Source organism: Lithobates pipiens, unplaced genomic scaffold (genome assembly GCF_037356315.1).
Source record: "Lithobates pipiens isolate NorthernLeopardFrog02 unplaced genomic scaffold, aLitPip1_a1.2 Scaffold_13, whole genome shotgun sequence".
Classification (NCBI taxonomy): Eukaryota; Metazoa; Chordata; class Amphibia; order Anura; family Ranidae; genus Lithobates; species Lithobates pipiens.
In genome coordinates, this window is record NW_027507718.1 from 121,651,249 (window position 1) to 121,666,931 (window position 15,683).

A 15,683-nucleotide genomic window follows, 5' to 3' on the forward strand; every position below is an offset into this window, starting at 1 on the left:
TGAAAAGTGACTGGATTTCATGTTTAAAAAGCCAAGAAACTGCATAGCTAACTGCCATTTCCTGAAACCGGAAGTGACCTCCTCCAAACCGGAAGTGTCCCTTAAACACCTTTCCCTTTGACAATTTGGCCTTTAAATCATGCTGGCATTCATTTTAGGGCATTTTGAGCTTGTTTTGATATATTTCCTGCCTAACTGAGCCATTGGCCAAAATTAGAAAATTTCATGGAGCCACACATGCAAGCCAGGGCCGCAAAAATGGGCCAAATTTGTTTTTCAGCCATTTTACCTGTTTGGGCTTCCTTTTACGAAGAAAGGACCAGAGGGATGAAAAGTGACTGGATTTCATGTTTAAAAAGCCAAGAAACTGCATAGCTAACTGCCATTTCCTGAAACCGGAAGTGACCTCCTCCAAACCGGAAGTGTCCCTTAAACACCTTTCCCTTTGACAATTTGGCCTTTAAATCATGCTGGCATTCATTTTAGGGCATTTTGAGCTTGTTTTGATATATTTCCTGCCTAACTGAGCCATTGGCCAAAATTAGAAAATTTCATGGAGCCACACATGCAAGCCAGGGCCGCAAAAATGGGCCAAATTTGTTTTTCAGCCATTTTACCTGTTTGGGCTTCCTTTTACCAAGAAAGGACCAGAGGGATGAAAAGTGACTGGATTTCATTTTTAAAAAGCCAAGAAACTGCATAGCTAACTGCCATTTCCTGAAACCGGAAGTGACCTCCTCCAAACCGGAAGTGGCCCTTAAACACCTTTCCCTTTGACAATTTGGCCTTTAAATCATGCTGGCATTCATTTTAGGGCATTTTGAGCTTGTTTTGATATATTTCCTGCCTAACTGAGCCATTGGCCAAAATTAGAAAATTTCATGGAGCCACACATGCAAGCCAGGGCCGCAAAAATGGGCCAAATTTGTATTTCACCCATTTTACCTATTTGGGCTTCCTTTTACCAAGAAAGGACCAGAGGGATGAAAAGTGACTGGATTTTATGTTTAAAAAGCCAAGAAACTGCATAGCTAACTGCCATTTCCTGAAACCGGAAGTGACCTCCTCCAAACCGGAAGTGGCCCTTAAACACCTTTCCCCTTGACATTTTGGCCTTTAAATCATGCTGGCATGCATTTTAGGACATTTTGAGCTTGTTTTGATACGTTTCCTGCCTAACTGAGCCATTGGCCAAAATTTGAAAATTTCATGGAGCCACGCATGCAAGCCAGGGTCACAAAAATGGGCCAACTCCTTTTTTCAGTCATTTTACCTGTTTGGGCTTCCTTTTACCAAGAAAGGACCAGAGGGATGAAAAGTGACTGGATTTCATTTTTAAAAAGCCAAGAAACTGCATAGCTAACTGCCATTTCCTGAAACCGGAAGTGACCTCCTCCAAACCGGAAGTGGCCCTTAAACACCTTTCCCCTTGACATTTTGGCCTTTAAATCATGCTGGCATGCATTTTAGGACATTTTGAGCTTGTTTTGATACATTTCCTGCCTAACTGAGCCATTGGCCAAAATTTGAAAATTTCATGGAGCCACGCATGCAAGCCAGGGCCACAAAAATGGGCCAAATCCTTTTTTCAGTCATTTTACCTGTTTGGGCTTCCTTTTACCAAGAAAGGACCAGAGGGATGAAAAGTGACTGGATTTCATGTTTAAAAAGCCAAGAAACTGCATAGCTAACTGCCATTTCCTGAAACCGGAAGTGACCTCCTCCAAACCGGAAGTGGCCCTTAAACACCTTTCCCCTTGACATTTTGGCCTTTAAATCATGCTGGCATGCATTTTAGGACATTTTGAGCTTGTTTTGATACATTTCCTGCCTAACTGAGCCATTGGCCAAAATTTGAAAATTTCATGGAGCCACGCATGCAAGCCAGGGCCACAAAAATGGGCCAACTCCTTTTTTCAGTCATTTTACCTGTTTGGGCTTCCTTTTACCAAGAAAGGACCAGAGGGATGAAAAGTGACTGGATTTCATTTTTAAAAAGCCAAGAAACTGCATAGCTAACTGCCATTTCCTGAAACCGGAAGTGACCTCCTCCAAACCGGAAGTGGCCCTTAAACACCTTTCCCCTTGACATTTTGGCCTTTAAATCATGCTGGCATGCATTTTAGGACATTTTGAGCTTGTTTTGATACATTTCCTGCCTAACTGAGCCATTGGCCAAAATTTGAAAATTTCATGGAGCCACGCATGCAAGCCAGGGCCACAAAAATGGGCCAAATCCTTTTTTCAGTCATTTTACCTGTTTGGGCTTCCTTTTACCAAGAAAGGACCAGAGGGATGAAAAGTGACTGGATTTCATGTTTAAAAAGCCAAGAAACTGCATAGCTAACTGCCATTTCCTGAAACCGGAAGTGACCTCCTCCAAACCGGAAGTGGCCCTTAAACACCTTTCCCCTTGACATTTTGGCCTTTAAATCATGCTGGCATGCATTTTAGGACATTTTGAGCTTGTTTTGATACATTTCCTGCCTAACTGAGCCATTGGCCAAAATTTGAAAATTTCATGGAGCCACGCATGCAAGCCAGGGCCACAAAAATGGGCCAAATCCTTTTTTCAGTCATTTTACCTGTTTGGGGTTCCTTTTACCAAGAAAGGACCAGAGGGATGAAAAGTGACTGGATTTCATGTTTAAAAAGCCAAGAAACTGCATAGCTAACTGCCATTTCCTGAAACCGGAAGTGACCTCCTCCAAACCGGAAGTGGCCCTTAAACACCTTTCCCTTTGACAATTTGGCCTTTAAATCATGCTGGCATTCATTTTAGGGCATTTTGAGCTTGTTTTGATATATTTCCTGCCTAACTGAGCCATTGGCCAAAATTAGAAAATTTCATGGAGCCACACATGCAAGCCAGGGCCGCAAAAATGGGCCAAATTTGTTTTTCAGCCATTTTACCTGTTTGGGCTTCCTTTTACCAAGAAAGGACCAGAGGGATGAAAAGTGACTGGATTTCATGTTTAAAAAGCCAAGAAACTGCATAGCTAACTGCCATTTCCTGAAACCGGAAGTGACCTCCTCCAAACCGGAAGTGGCCCTTAAACACCTTTCCCCTTGACATTTTGGCCTTTAAATCATGCTGGCATGCATTTTAGGACATTTTGAGCTTGTTTTGATACATTTCCTGCCTAACTGAGCCATTGGCCAAAATTTGAAAATTTCATGGAGCCACGCATGCAAGCCAGGGCCACAAAAATGGGCCAAATCCTTTTTTCAGTCATTTTACCTGTTTGGGCTTCCTTTTATCAAGAAAGGACCAGAGGGATGAAAAGTGACTGGATTTCATGTTTAAAAAGCCAAGAAACTGCATAGCTAACTGCCATTTCCTGAAACCGGAAGTGACCTCCTCCAAACCGGAAGTGGCCCTTAAACACCTTTCCCCTTGACATTTTGGCCTTTAAATCATGCTGGCATGCATTTTAAGGACATTTTGAGCTTGTTTTGATACATTTCCTGCCTAACTGAGCCATTGGCCAAAATTTGAAAATTTCATGGAGCCACGCATGCAAGCCAGGGCCACAAAAATGGGCCAAATCCTTTTTTCAGTCATTTTACCTGTTTGGGCTTCCTTTTACCAAGAAAGGACCAGAGGGATGAAAAGTGACTGGATTTCATGTTTAAAAAGCCAAGAAACTGCATAGCTAACTGCCATTTCCTGAAACCGGAAGTGACCTCCTCCAAACCGGAAGTGGCCCTTAAACACCTTTCCCCTTGACATTTTGGCCTTTAAATCGTGCTGGCATTCATTTTGGGGCATTTTGAGCTAGTTTTGATACATTTCCTGCCTAACTGAGCCATTGGCCAAAATTTGAAAATTTCATGGAGCCACGCATGCAAGCCAGGGCCGCAAAAATGGGCCAAATCCTTTTTTCAGTCATTTTACCTGTTTGGGCTTCCTTTTACCAAGAAAGGACCAGAGGGATGAAAAGTGACTGGATTTCATGTTTAAAAAGCCAAGAAACTGCATAGCTAACTGCCATTTCCTGAAACCGGAAGTGACCTCCTCCAAACCGGAAGTGGCCCTTAAACACCTTTCCCCTTGACATTTTGGCCTTTAAATCGTGCTGGCATTCATTTTGGGGCATTTTGAGCTAGTTTTGATACATTTCCTGCCTAACTGAGCCATTGGCCAAAATTTGAAAATGTCATGGGGTCAGGCCAGCAAGCCAGGGCCGCAAAAATGGGCCAAATCTTTTTTTCAGCCATTTTACCTGTTTGGGCTTCCTTTTACCAAGAAAGGACCAGAGGGATGAAAAGTGACTGGATTTCATGTTTAAAAAGCCAAGAAACTGCATAGCTAACTGCCATTTCCTGAAACCGGAAGTGACCTCCTCCAAACCGGAAGTGGCCCTTAAACACCTTTCCCTTGACATTTTGGCCTTTAAATCGTGCTGGCATTCATTTTAGGGCATTTTGAGCTTGTTTTGATATATTTCCTGCCTAACTGAGCCATTGGCCAAAATTTGAAAATGTCATGGGGTCAGGCCAGCAAGCCAGGGCAGCAAAAATGGGCCAAATCTTTTTTCAGCCATTTTATCTGTTTGGGCTTCCTTTTACCAAGAAAGGACCAGAGGGATGAAAAGTGACTGGATTTCATGTTTAAAAAGCCAAGAAACTGCATAGCTAACTGCCATTTCCTGAAACCGGAAGTGACCTCCTCCAAACCGGAAGTGGCCCTTAAACACCTTTCCCCTTGACATTTTGGCCTTTAAATCGTGCTGGCATTCATTTTAGGGCATTTTGAGCTCGTTTTGATACATTTCCTGCCTAACTGAGCCATTGGCCAAAATTTGAAAATGTCATGGGGTCAGGCCAGCAAGCCAGGGCCGCAAAAATGGGCCAAATCTTTTTTTCAGCCATTTTACCTGTTTGGGCTTCCTTTTACCAAGAAAGGACCAGAGGGATGAAAAGTGACTGGATTTCATGTTTAAAAAGCCAAGAAACTGCATAGCTAACTGCCATTTCCTGAAACCGGAAGTGACCTCCTCCAAACCGGAAGTGGCCCTTAAACACCTTTCCCTTTGACAATTTGGCCTTTAAATCATGCTGGCATTCATTTTAGGGCATTTTGAGCTTGTTTTGATATATTTCCTGCCTAACTGAGCCATTGGCCAAAATTAGAAAATTTCATGGAGCCACACATGCAAGCCAGGGCCGCAAAAATGGGCCAAATTTGTTTTTCAGCCATTTTACCTGTTTGGGCTTCCTTTTACCAAGAAAGGACCAGAGGGATGAAAAGTGACTGGATTTCATGTTTAAAAAGCCAAGAAACTGCATAGCTAACTGCCATTTCCTGAAACCGGAAGTGACCTCCTCCAAACCGGAAGTGTCCCTTAAACACCTTTCCCTTTGACAATTTGGCCTTTAAATCATGCTGGCATTCATTTTAGGGCATTTTGAGCTTGTTTTGATATATTTCCTGCCTAACTGAGCCATTGGCCAAAATTAGAAAATTTCATGGAGCCACACATGCAAGCCAGGGCCGCAAAAATGGGCCAAATTTGTTTTTCAGCCATTTTACCTGTTTGGGCTTCCTTTTACCAAGAAAGGACCAGAGGGATGAAAAGTGACTGGATTTCATGTTTAAAAAGCCAAGAAACTGCATAGCTAACTGCCATTTCCTGAAACCGGAAGTGACCTCCTCCAAACCGGAAGTGTCCCTTAAACACCTTTCCCTTTGACAATTTGGCCTTTAAATCATGCTGGCATTCATTTTAGGGCATTTTGAGCTTGTTTTGATATATTTCCTGCCTAACTGAGCCATTGGCCAAAATTAGAAAATTTCATGGAGCCACACATGCAAGCCAGGGCCGCAAAAATGGGCCAAATTTGTTTTTCAGCCATTTTACCTGTTTGGGCTTCCTTTTACCAAGAAAGGACCAGAGGGATGAAAAGTGACTGGATTTCATTTTTAAAAAGCCAAGAAACTGCATAGCTAACTGCCATTTCCTGAAACCGGAAGTGACCTCCTCCAAACCGGAAGTGGCCCTTAAACACCTTTCCCTTTGACAATTTGGCCTTTAAATCATGCTGGCATTCATTTTAGGGCATTTTGAGCTTGTTTTGATATATTTCCTGCCTAACTGAGCCATTGGCCAAAATTAGAAAATTTCATGGAGCCACACATGCAAGCCAGGGCCGCAAAAATGGGCCAAATTTGTATTTCACCCATTTTACCTATTTGGGCTTCCTTTTACCAAGAAAGGACCAGAGGGATGAAAAGTGACTGGATTTTATGTTTAAAAAGCCAAGAAACTGCATAGCTAACTGCCATTTCCTGAAACCGGAAGTGACCTCCTCCAAACCGGAAGTGGCCCTTAAACACCTTTCCCCTTGACATTTTGGCCTTTAAATCATGCTGGCATGCATTTTAGGACATTTTGAGCTTGTTTTGATACGTTTCCTGCCTAACTGAGCCATTGGCCAAAATTTGAAAATTTCATGGAGCCACGCATGCAAGCCAGGGCCACAAAAATGGGCCAACTCCTTTTTTCAGTCATTTTACCTGTTTGGGCTTCCTTTTACCAAGAAAGGACCAGAGGGATGAAAAGTGACTGGATTTCATTTTTAAAAAGCCAAGAAACTGCATAGCTAACTGCCATTTCCTGAAACCGGAAGTGACCTCCTCCAAACCGGAAGTGGCCCTTAAACACCTTTCCCTTGACATTTTGGCCTTTAAATCGTGCTGGCATTCATTTTAGGGCATTTTGAGCTTGTTTTGATATATTTCCTGCCTAACTGAGCCATTGGCCAAAATTTGAAAATTTCATGGAGCCACACATGCAAGCCAGGGCCGCAAAAATGGGCCAAATCCTTTTTTCAGTCATTTTACCTGTTTGGGCTTCCTTTTACCAAGAAAGGACCAGAGGGATGAAAAGTGACTGGATTTCATGTTTAAAAAGCCAAGAAACTGCATAGCTAACTGCCATTTCCTGAAACCGGAAGTGACCTCCTCCAAACCGGAAGTGGCCCTTAAACACCTTTCCCCTTGACATTTTGGCCTTTAAATCGTGCTGGCATTCATTTTAGGGCATTTTGAGCTCGTTTTGATATATTTCCTGCCTAACTGAGCCATTGGCCAAAATTTGAAAATGTAATGGGGTCAGGCCAGCAAGCCAGGGCCGCAAAAATGGGCCAAATCTTTTTTTCAGCCATTTTACCTGTTTGGGCTTCCTTTTACCAAGAAAGGACCAGAGGGATGAAAAGTGACTGGATTTCATGTTTAAAAAGCCAAGAAACTGCATAGCTAACTGCCATTTCCTGAAACCGGAAGTGACCTCCTCCAAACCGGAAGTGTCCCTTAAACACCTTTCCCTTTGACAATTTGGCCTTTAAATCATGCTGGCATTCATTTTAGGGCATTTTGAGCTTGTTTTGATATATTTCCTGCCTAACTGAGCCATTGGCCAAAATTAGAAAATTTCATGGAGCCACACATGCAAGCCAGGGCCGCAAAAATGGGCCAAATTTGTTTTTCAGCCATTTTACCTGTTTGGGCTTCCTTTTACCAAGAAAGGACCAGAGGGATGAAAAGTGACTGGATTTCATTTTTAAAAAGCCAAGAAACTGCATAGCTAACTGCCATTTCCTGAAACCGGAAGTGACCTCCTCCAAACCGGAAGTGGCCCTTAAACACCTTTCCCTTTGACAATTTGGCCTTTAAATCATGCTGGCATTCATTTTAGGGCATTTTGAGCTTGTTTTGATATATTTCCTGCCTAACTGAGCCATTGGCCAAAATTAGAAAATTTCATGGAGCCACACATGCAAGCCAGGGCCGCAAAAATGGGCCAAATTTGTATTTCACCCATTTTACCTATTTGGGCTTCCTTTTACCAAGAAAGGACCAGAGGGATGAAAAGTGACTGGATTTTATGTTTAAAAAGCCAAGAAACTGCATAGCTAACTGCCATTTCCTGAAACCGGAAGTGACCTCCTCCAAACCGGAAGTGGCCCTTAAACACCTTTCCCCTTGACATTTTGGCCTTTAAATCATGCTGGCATGCATTTTAGGACATTTTGAGCTTGTTTTGATACATTTCCTGCCTAACTGAGCCATTGGCCAAAATTTGAAAATTTCATGGAGCCACGCATGCAAGCCAGGGCCACAAAAATGGGCCAACTCCTTTTTTCAGTCATTTTACCTGTTTGGGCTTCCTTTTACCAAGAAAGGACCAGAGGGATGAAAAGTGACTGAATTTCATTTTTAAAAAGCCAAGAAACTGCATAGCTAACTGCCATTTCCTGAAACCGGAAGTGACCTCCTCCAAACCGGAAGTGGCCCTTAAACACCTTTCCCCTTGACATTTTGGCCTTTAAATCATGCTGGCATGCATTTTAGGACATTTTGAGCTTGTTTTGATACATTTCCTGCCTAACTGAGCCATTGGCCAAAATTTGAAAATTTCATGGAGCCACGCATGCAAGCCAGGGCCACAAAAATGGGCCAAATCCTTTTTTCAGTCATTTTACCTGTTTGGGGTTCCTTTTACCAAGAAAGGACCAGAGGGATGAAAAGTGACTGGATTTCATGTTTAAAAAGCCAAGAAACTGCATAGCTAACTGCCATTTCCTGAAACCGGAAGTGACCTCCTCCAAACCGGAAGTGGCCCTTAAACACCTTTCCCTTTGACAATTTGGCCTTTAAATCATGCTGGCATTCATTTTAGGGCATTTTGAGCTTGTTTTGATATATTTCCTGCCTAACTGAGCCATTGGCCAAAATTAGAAAATTTCATGGAGCCACACATGCAAGCCAGGGCCGCAAAAATGGGCCAAATTTGTTTTTCAGCCATTTTACCTGTTTGGGCTTCCTTTTACCAAGAAAGGACCAGAGGGATGAAAAGTGACTGGATTTCATGTTTAAAAAGCCAAGAAACTGCATAGCTAACTGCCATTTCCTGAAACCGGAAGTGACCTCCTCCAAACCGGAAGTGGCCCTTAAACACCTTTCCCCTTGACATTTTGGCCTTTAAATCATGCTGGCATGCATTTTAGGACATTTTGAGCTTGTTTTGATACATTTCCTGCCTAACTGAGCCATTGGCCAAAATTTGAAAATTTCATGGAGCCACGCATGCAAGCCAGGGCCACAAAAATGGGCCAAATCCTTTTTTCAGTCATTTTACCTGTTTGGGCTTCCTTTTATCAAGAAAGGACCAGAGGGATGAAAAGTGACTGGATTTCAAGTTTAAAAAGCCAAGAAACTGCATAGCTAACTGCCATTTCCTGAAACCGGAAGTGACCTCCTCCAAACCGGAAGTGGCCCTTAAACACCTTTCCCCTTGACATTTTGGCCTTTAAATCATGCTGGCATGCATTTTAAGGACATTTTGAGCTTGTTTTGATACATTTCCTGCCTAACTGAGCCATTGGCCAAAATTTGAAAATTTCATGGAGCCACGCATGCAAGCCAGGGCCACAAAAATGGGCCAAATCCTTTTTTCAGTCATTTTACCTGTTTGGGCTTCCTTTTATCAAGAAAGGACCAGAGGGATGAAAAGTGACTGGATTTCATGTTTAAAAAGCCAAGAAACTGCATAGCTAACTGCCATTTCCTGAAACCGGAAGTGACCTCCTCCAAACCGGAAGTGGCCCTTAAACACCTTTCCCTTTGACAATTTGGCCTTTAAATCATGCTGGCATTCATTTTAGGGCATTTTGAGCTTGTTTTGATATATTTCCTGCCTAACTGAGCCATTGGCCAAAATTAGAAAATTTCATGGAGCCACACATGCAAGCCAGGGCCGCAAAAATGGGCCAAATTTGTTTTTCAGCCATTTTACCTGTTTGGGCTTCCTTTTACCAAGAAAGGACCAGAGGGATGAAAAGTGACTGGATTTCATGTTTAAAAAGCCAAGAAACTGCATAGCTAACTGCCATTTCCTGAAACCGGAAGTGACCTCCTCCAAACCGGAAGTGGCCCTTAAACACCTTTCCCCTTGACATTTTGGCCTTTAAATCATGCTGGCATGCATTTTAGGACATTTTGAGCTTGTTTTGATACATTTCCTGCCTAACTGAGCCATTGGCCAAAATTTGAAAATTTCATGGAGCCACGCATGCAAGCCAGGGCCACAAAAATGGGCCAAATCCTTTTTTCAGTCATTTTACCTGTTTGGGCTTCCTTTTATCAAGAAAGGACCAGAGGGATGAAAAGTGACTGGATTTCAAGTTTAAAAAGCCAAGAAACTGCATAGCTAACTGCCATTTCCTGAAACCGGAAGTGACCTCCTCCAAACCGGAAGTGGCCCTTAAACACCTTTCCCCTTGACATTTTGGCCTTTAAATCGTGCTGGCATTCATTTTGGGGCATTTTGAGCTAGTTTTGATACATTTCCTGCCTAACTGAGCCATTGGCCAAAATTTGAAAATTTCATGGAGCCACGCATGCAAGCCAGGGCCGCAAAAATGGGCCAAATCCTTTTTTCAGTCATTTTACCTGTTTGGGCTTCCTTTTACCAAGAAAGGACCAGAGGGATGAAAAGTGACTGGATTTCATGTTTAAAAAGCCAAGAAACTGCATAGCTAACTGCCATTTCCTGAAACCGGAAGTGACCTCCTCCAAACCGGAAGTGGCCCTTAAACACCTTTCCCCTTGACATTTTGGCCTTTAAATCGTGCTGGCATTCATTTTGGGGCATTTTGAGCTAGTTTTGATACATTTCCTGCCTAACTGAGCCATTGGCCAAAATTTGAAAATGTCATGGGGTCAGGCCAGCAAGCCAGGGCCGCAAAAATGGGCCAAATCTTTTTTTCAGCCATTTTACCTGTTTGGGCTTCCTTTTACCAAGAAAGGACCAGAGGGATGAAAAGTGACTGGATTTCATGTTTAAAAAGCCAAGAAACTGCATAGCTAACTGCCATTTCCTGAAACCGGAAGTGACCTCCTCCAAACCGGAAGTGGCCCTTAAACACCTTTCCCTTGACATTTTGGCCTTTAAATCGTGCTGGCATTCATTTTAGGGCATTTTGAGCTTGTTTTGATATATTTCCTGCCTAACTGAGCCATTGGCCAAAATTTGAAAATGTCATGGGGTCAGGCCAGCAAGCCAGGGCAGCAAAAATGGGCCAAATCTTTTTTCAGCCATTTTATCTGTTTGGGCTTCCTTTTACCAAGAAAGGACCAGAGGGATGAAAAGTGACTGGATTTCATGTTTAAAAAGCCAAGAAACTGCATAGCTAACTGCCATTTCCTGAAACCGGAAGTGACCTCCTCCAAACCGGAAGTGGCCCTTAAACACCTTTCCCCTTGACATTTTGGCCTTTAAATCGTGCTGGCATTCATTTTAGGGCATTTTGAGCTCGTTTTGATACATTTCCTGCCTAACTGAGCCATTGGCCAAAATTTGAAAATGTCATGGGGTCAGGCCAGCAAGCCAGGGCCGCAAAAATGGGCCAAATCTTTTTTTCAGCCATTTTACCTGTTTGGGCTTCCTTTTACCAAGAAAGGACCAGAGGGATGAAAAGTGACTGGATTTCATGTTTAAAAAGCCAAGAAACTGCATAGCTAACTGCCATTTCCTGAAACCGGAAGTGACCTCCTCCAAACCGGAAGTGGCCCTTAAACACCTTTCCCTTTGACAATTTGGCCTTTAAATCATGCTGGCATTCATTTTAGGGCATTTTGAGCTTGTTTTGATATATTTCCTGCCTAACTGAGCCATTGGCCAAAATTAGAAAATTTCATGGAGCCACACATGCAAGCCAGGGCCGCAAAAATGGGCCAAATTTGTTTTTCAGCCATTTTACCTGTTTGGGCTTCCTTTTACCAAGAAAGGACCAGAGGGATGAAAAGTGACTGGATTTCATGTTTAAAAAGCCAAGAAACTGCATAGCTAACTGCCATTTCCTGAAACCGGAAGTGACCTCCTCCAAACCGGAAGTGTCCCTTAAACACCTTTCCCTTTGACAATTTGGCCTTTAAATCATGCTGGCATTCATTTTAGGGCATTTTGAGCTTGTTTTGATATATTTCCTGCCTAACTGAGCCATTGGCCAAAATTAGAAAATTTCATGGAGCCACACATGCAAGCCAGGGCCGCAAAAATGGGCCAAATTTGTTTTTCAGCCATTTTACCTGTTTGGGCTTCCTTTTACCAAGAAAGGACCAGAGGGATGAAAAGTGACTGGATTTCATGTTTAAAAAGCCAAGAAACTGCATAGCTAACTGCCATTTCCTGAAACCGGAAGTGACCTCCTCCAAACCGGAAGTGTCCCTTAAACACCTTTCCCTTTGACAATTTGGCCTTTAAATCATGCTGGCATTCATTTTAGGGCATTTTGAGCTTGTTTTGATATATTTCCTGCCTAACTGAGCCATTGGCCAAAATTAGAAAATTTCATGGAGCCACACATGCAAGCCAGGGCCGCAAAAATGGGCCAAATTTGTTTTTCAGCCATTTTACCTGTTTGGGCTTCCTTTTACCAAGAAAGGACCAGAGGGATGAAAAGTGACTGGATTTCATTTTTAAAAAGCCAAGAAACTGCATAGCTAACTGCCATTTCCTGAAACCGGAAGTGACCTCCTCCAAACCGGAAGTGGCCCTTAAACACCTTTCCCTTTGACAATTTGGCCTTTAAATCATGCTGGCATTCATTTTAGGGCATTTTGAGCTTGTTTTGATATATTTCCTGCCTAACTGAGCCATTGGCCAAAATTAGAAAATTTCATGGAGCCACACATGCAAGCCAGGGCCGCAAAAATGGGCCAAATTTGTATTTCACCCATTTTACCTATTTGGGCTTCCTTTTACCAAGAAAGGACCAGAGGGATGAAAAGTGACTGGATTTTATGTTTAAAAAGCCAAGAAACTGCATAGCTAACTGCCATTTCCTGAAACCGGAAGTGACCTCCTCCAAACCGGAAGTGGCCCTTAAACACCTTTCCCCTTGACATTTTGGCCTTTAAATCATGCTGGCATGCATTTTAGGACATTTTGAGCTTGTTTTGATACGTTTCCTGCCTAACTGAGCCATTGGCCAAAATTTGAAAATTTCATGGAGCCACGCATGCAAGCCAGGGCCACAAAAATGGGCCAACTCCTTTTTTCAGTCATTTTACCTGTTTGGGCTTCCTTTTACCAAGAAAGGACCAGAGGGATGAAAAGTGACTGGATTTCATTTTTAAAAAGCCAAGAAACTGCATAGCTAACTGCCATTTCCTGAAACCGGAAGTGACCTCCTCCAAACCGGAAGTGGCCCTTAAACACCTTTCCCCTTGACATTTTGGCCTTTAAATCATGCTGGCATGCATTTTAGGACATTTTGAGCTTGTTTTGATACATTTCCTGCCTAACTGAGCCATTGGCCAAAATTTGAAAATTTCATGGAGCCACGCATGCAAGCCAGGGCCACAAAAATGGGCCAAATCCTTTTTTCAGTCATTTTACCTGTTTGGGCTTCCTTTTACCAAGAAAGGACCAGAGGGATGAAAAGTGACTGGATTTCATGTTTAAAAAGCCAAGAAACTGCATAGCTAACTGCCATTTCCTGAAACCGGAAGTGACCTCCTCCAAACCGGAAGTGGCCCTTAAACACCTTTCCCCTTGACATTTTGGCCTTTAAATCATGCTGGCATGCATTTTAGGACATTTTGAGCTTGTTTTGATACATTTCCTGCCTAACTGAGCCATTGGCCAAAATTTGAAAATTTCATGGAGCCACGCATGCAAGCCAGGGCCACAAAAATGGGCCAACTCCTTTTTTCAGTCATTTTACCTGTTTGGGCTTCCTTTTACCAAGAAAGGACCAGAGGGATGAAAAGTGACTGGATTTCATTTTTAAAAAGCCAAGAAACTGCATAGCTAACTGCCATTTCCTGAAACCGGAAGTGACCTCCTCCAAACCGGAAGTGGCCCTTAAACACCTTTCCCCTTGACATTTTGGCCTTTAAATCATGCTGGCATGCATTTTAGGACATTTTGAGCTTGTTTTGATACATTTCCTGCCTAACTGAGCCATTGGCCAAAATTTGAAAATTTCATGGAGCCACGCATGCAAGCCAGGGCCACAAAAATGGGCCAAATCCTTTTTTCAGTCATTTTACCTGTTTGGGCTTCCTTTTACCAAGAAAGGACCAGAGGGATGAAAAGTGACTGGATTTCATGTTTAAAAAGCCAAGAAACTGCATAGCTAACTGCCATTTCCTGAAACCGGAAGTGACCTCCTCCAAACCGGAAGTGGCCCTTAAACACCTTTCCCTTTGACAATTTGGCCTTTAAATCATGCTGGCATTCATTTTAGGGCATTTTGAGCTTGTTTTGATACATTTCCTGCCTAACTGAGCCATTGGCCAAAATTTGAAAATTTCATGGAGCCACGCATGCAAGCCAGGGCCACAAAAATGGGCCAAATCCTTTTTTCAGTCATTTTACCTGTTTGGGCTTCCTTTTACCAAGAAAGGACCAGAGGGATGAAAAGTGACTGGATTTCATGTTTAAAAAGCCAAGAAACTGCATAGCTAACTGCCATTTCCTGAAACCGGAAGTGACCTCCTCCAAACCGGAAGTGGCCCTTAAACACCTTTCCCCTTGATATTTTGGCCTTTAAATCATGCTGGCATGCATTTTAGGACATTTTGAGCTTGTTTTGATACATTTCCTGCCTAACTGAGCCATTGGCCAAAATTTGAAAATTTCATGGAGCCACGCATGCAAGCCAGGGCCACAAAAATGGGCCAAATCCTTTTTTCAGTCATTTTACCTGTTTGGGCTTCCTTTTACCAAGAAAGGACCAGAGGGATGAAAAGTGACTGGATTTCATGTTTAAAAAGCCAAGAAACTGCATAGCTAACTGCCATTTCCTGAAACCGGAAGTGACCTCCTCCAAACCGGAAGTGGCCCTTAAACACCTTTCCCCTTGACATTTTGGCCTTTAAATCGTGCTGGCATTCATTTTGGGGCATTTTGAGCTAGTTTTGATACATTTCCTGCCTAACTGAGCCATTGGCCAAAATTTGAAAATGTCATGGGGTCAGGCCAGCAAGCCAGGGCCACAAAAATGGGCCAACTCCTTTTTTCAGTCATTTTACCTGTTTGGGCTTCCTTTTACCAAGAAAGGACCAGAGGGATGAAAAGTGACTGGATTTCATTTTTAAAAAGCCAAGAAACTGCATAGCTAACTGCCATTTCCTGAAACCGGAAGTGACCTCCTTCAAACCGGAAGTGGCCCTTAAACACCTTTCCCCTTGACATTTTGGCCTTTAAATCATGCTGGCATGCATTTTAGGACATTTTGAGCTTGTTTTGATACATTTCCTGCCTAACTGAGCCATTGGCCAAAATTTGAAAATTTCATGGAGCCACGCATGCAAGCCAGGGCCACAAAAATGGGCCAAATCCTTTTTTCAGTCATTTTACCTGTTTGGGCTTCCTTTTACCAAGAAAGGACCAGAGGGATGAAAAGTGACTGGATTTCATTTTTAAAAAGCCAAGAAACTGCATAGCTAACTGCCATTTCCTGAAACCGGAAGTGACCTCCTCCAAACCGGAAGTGGCCCTTAAACACCTTTCCCCTTGACATTTGGCCTTTAAATCATGCTGGCATTCATTGTAGGGCATTTTGAGCTCGTTTTGATACATTTCCTGCCTAACTGAGCCATTGGCCAAAATTAGAAAATTTCATGGAGCCACACATGCAAGCCAGGGCCGCAAAAATGGGCCAAATTT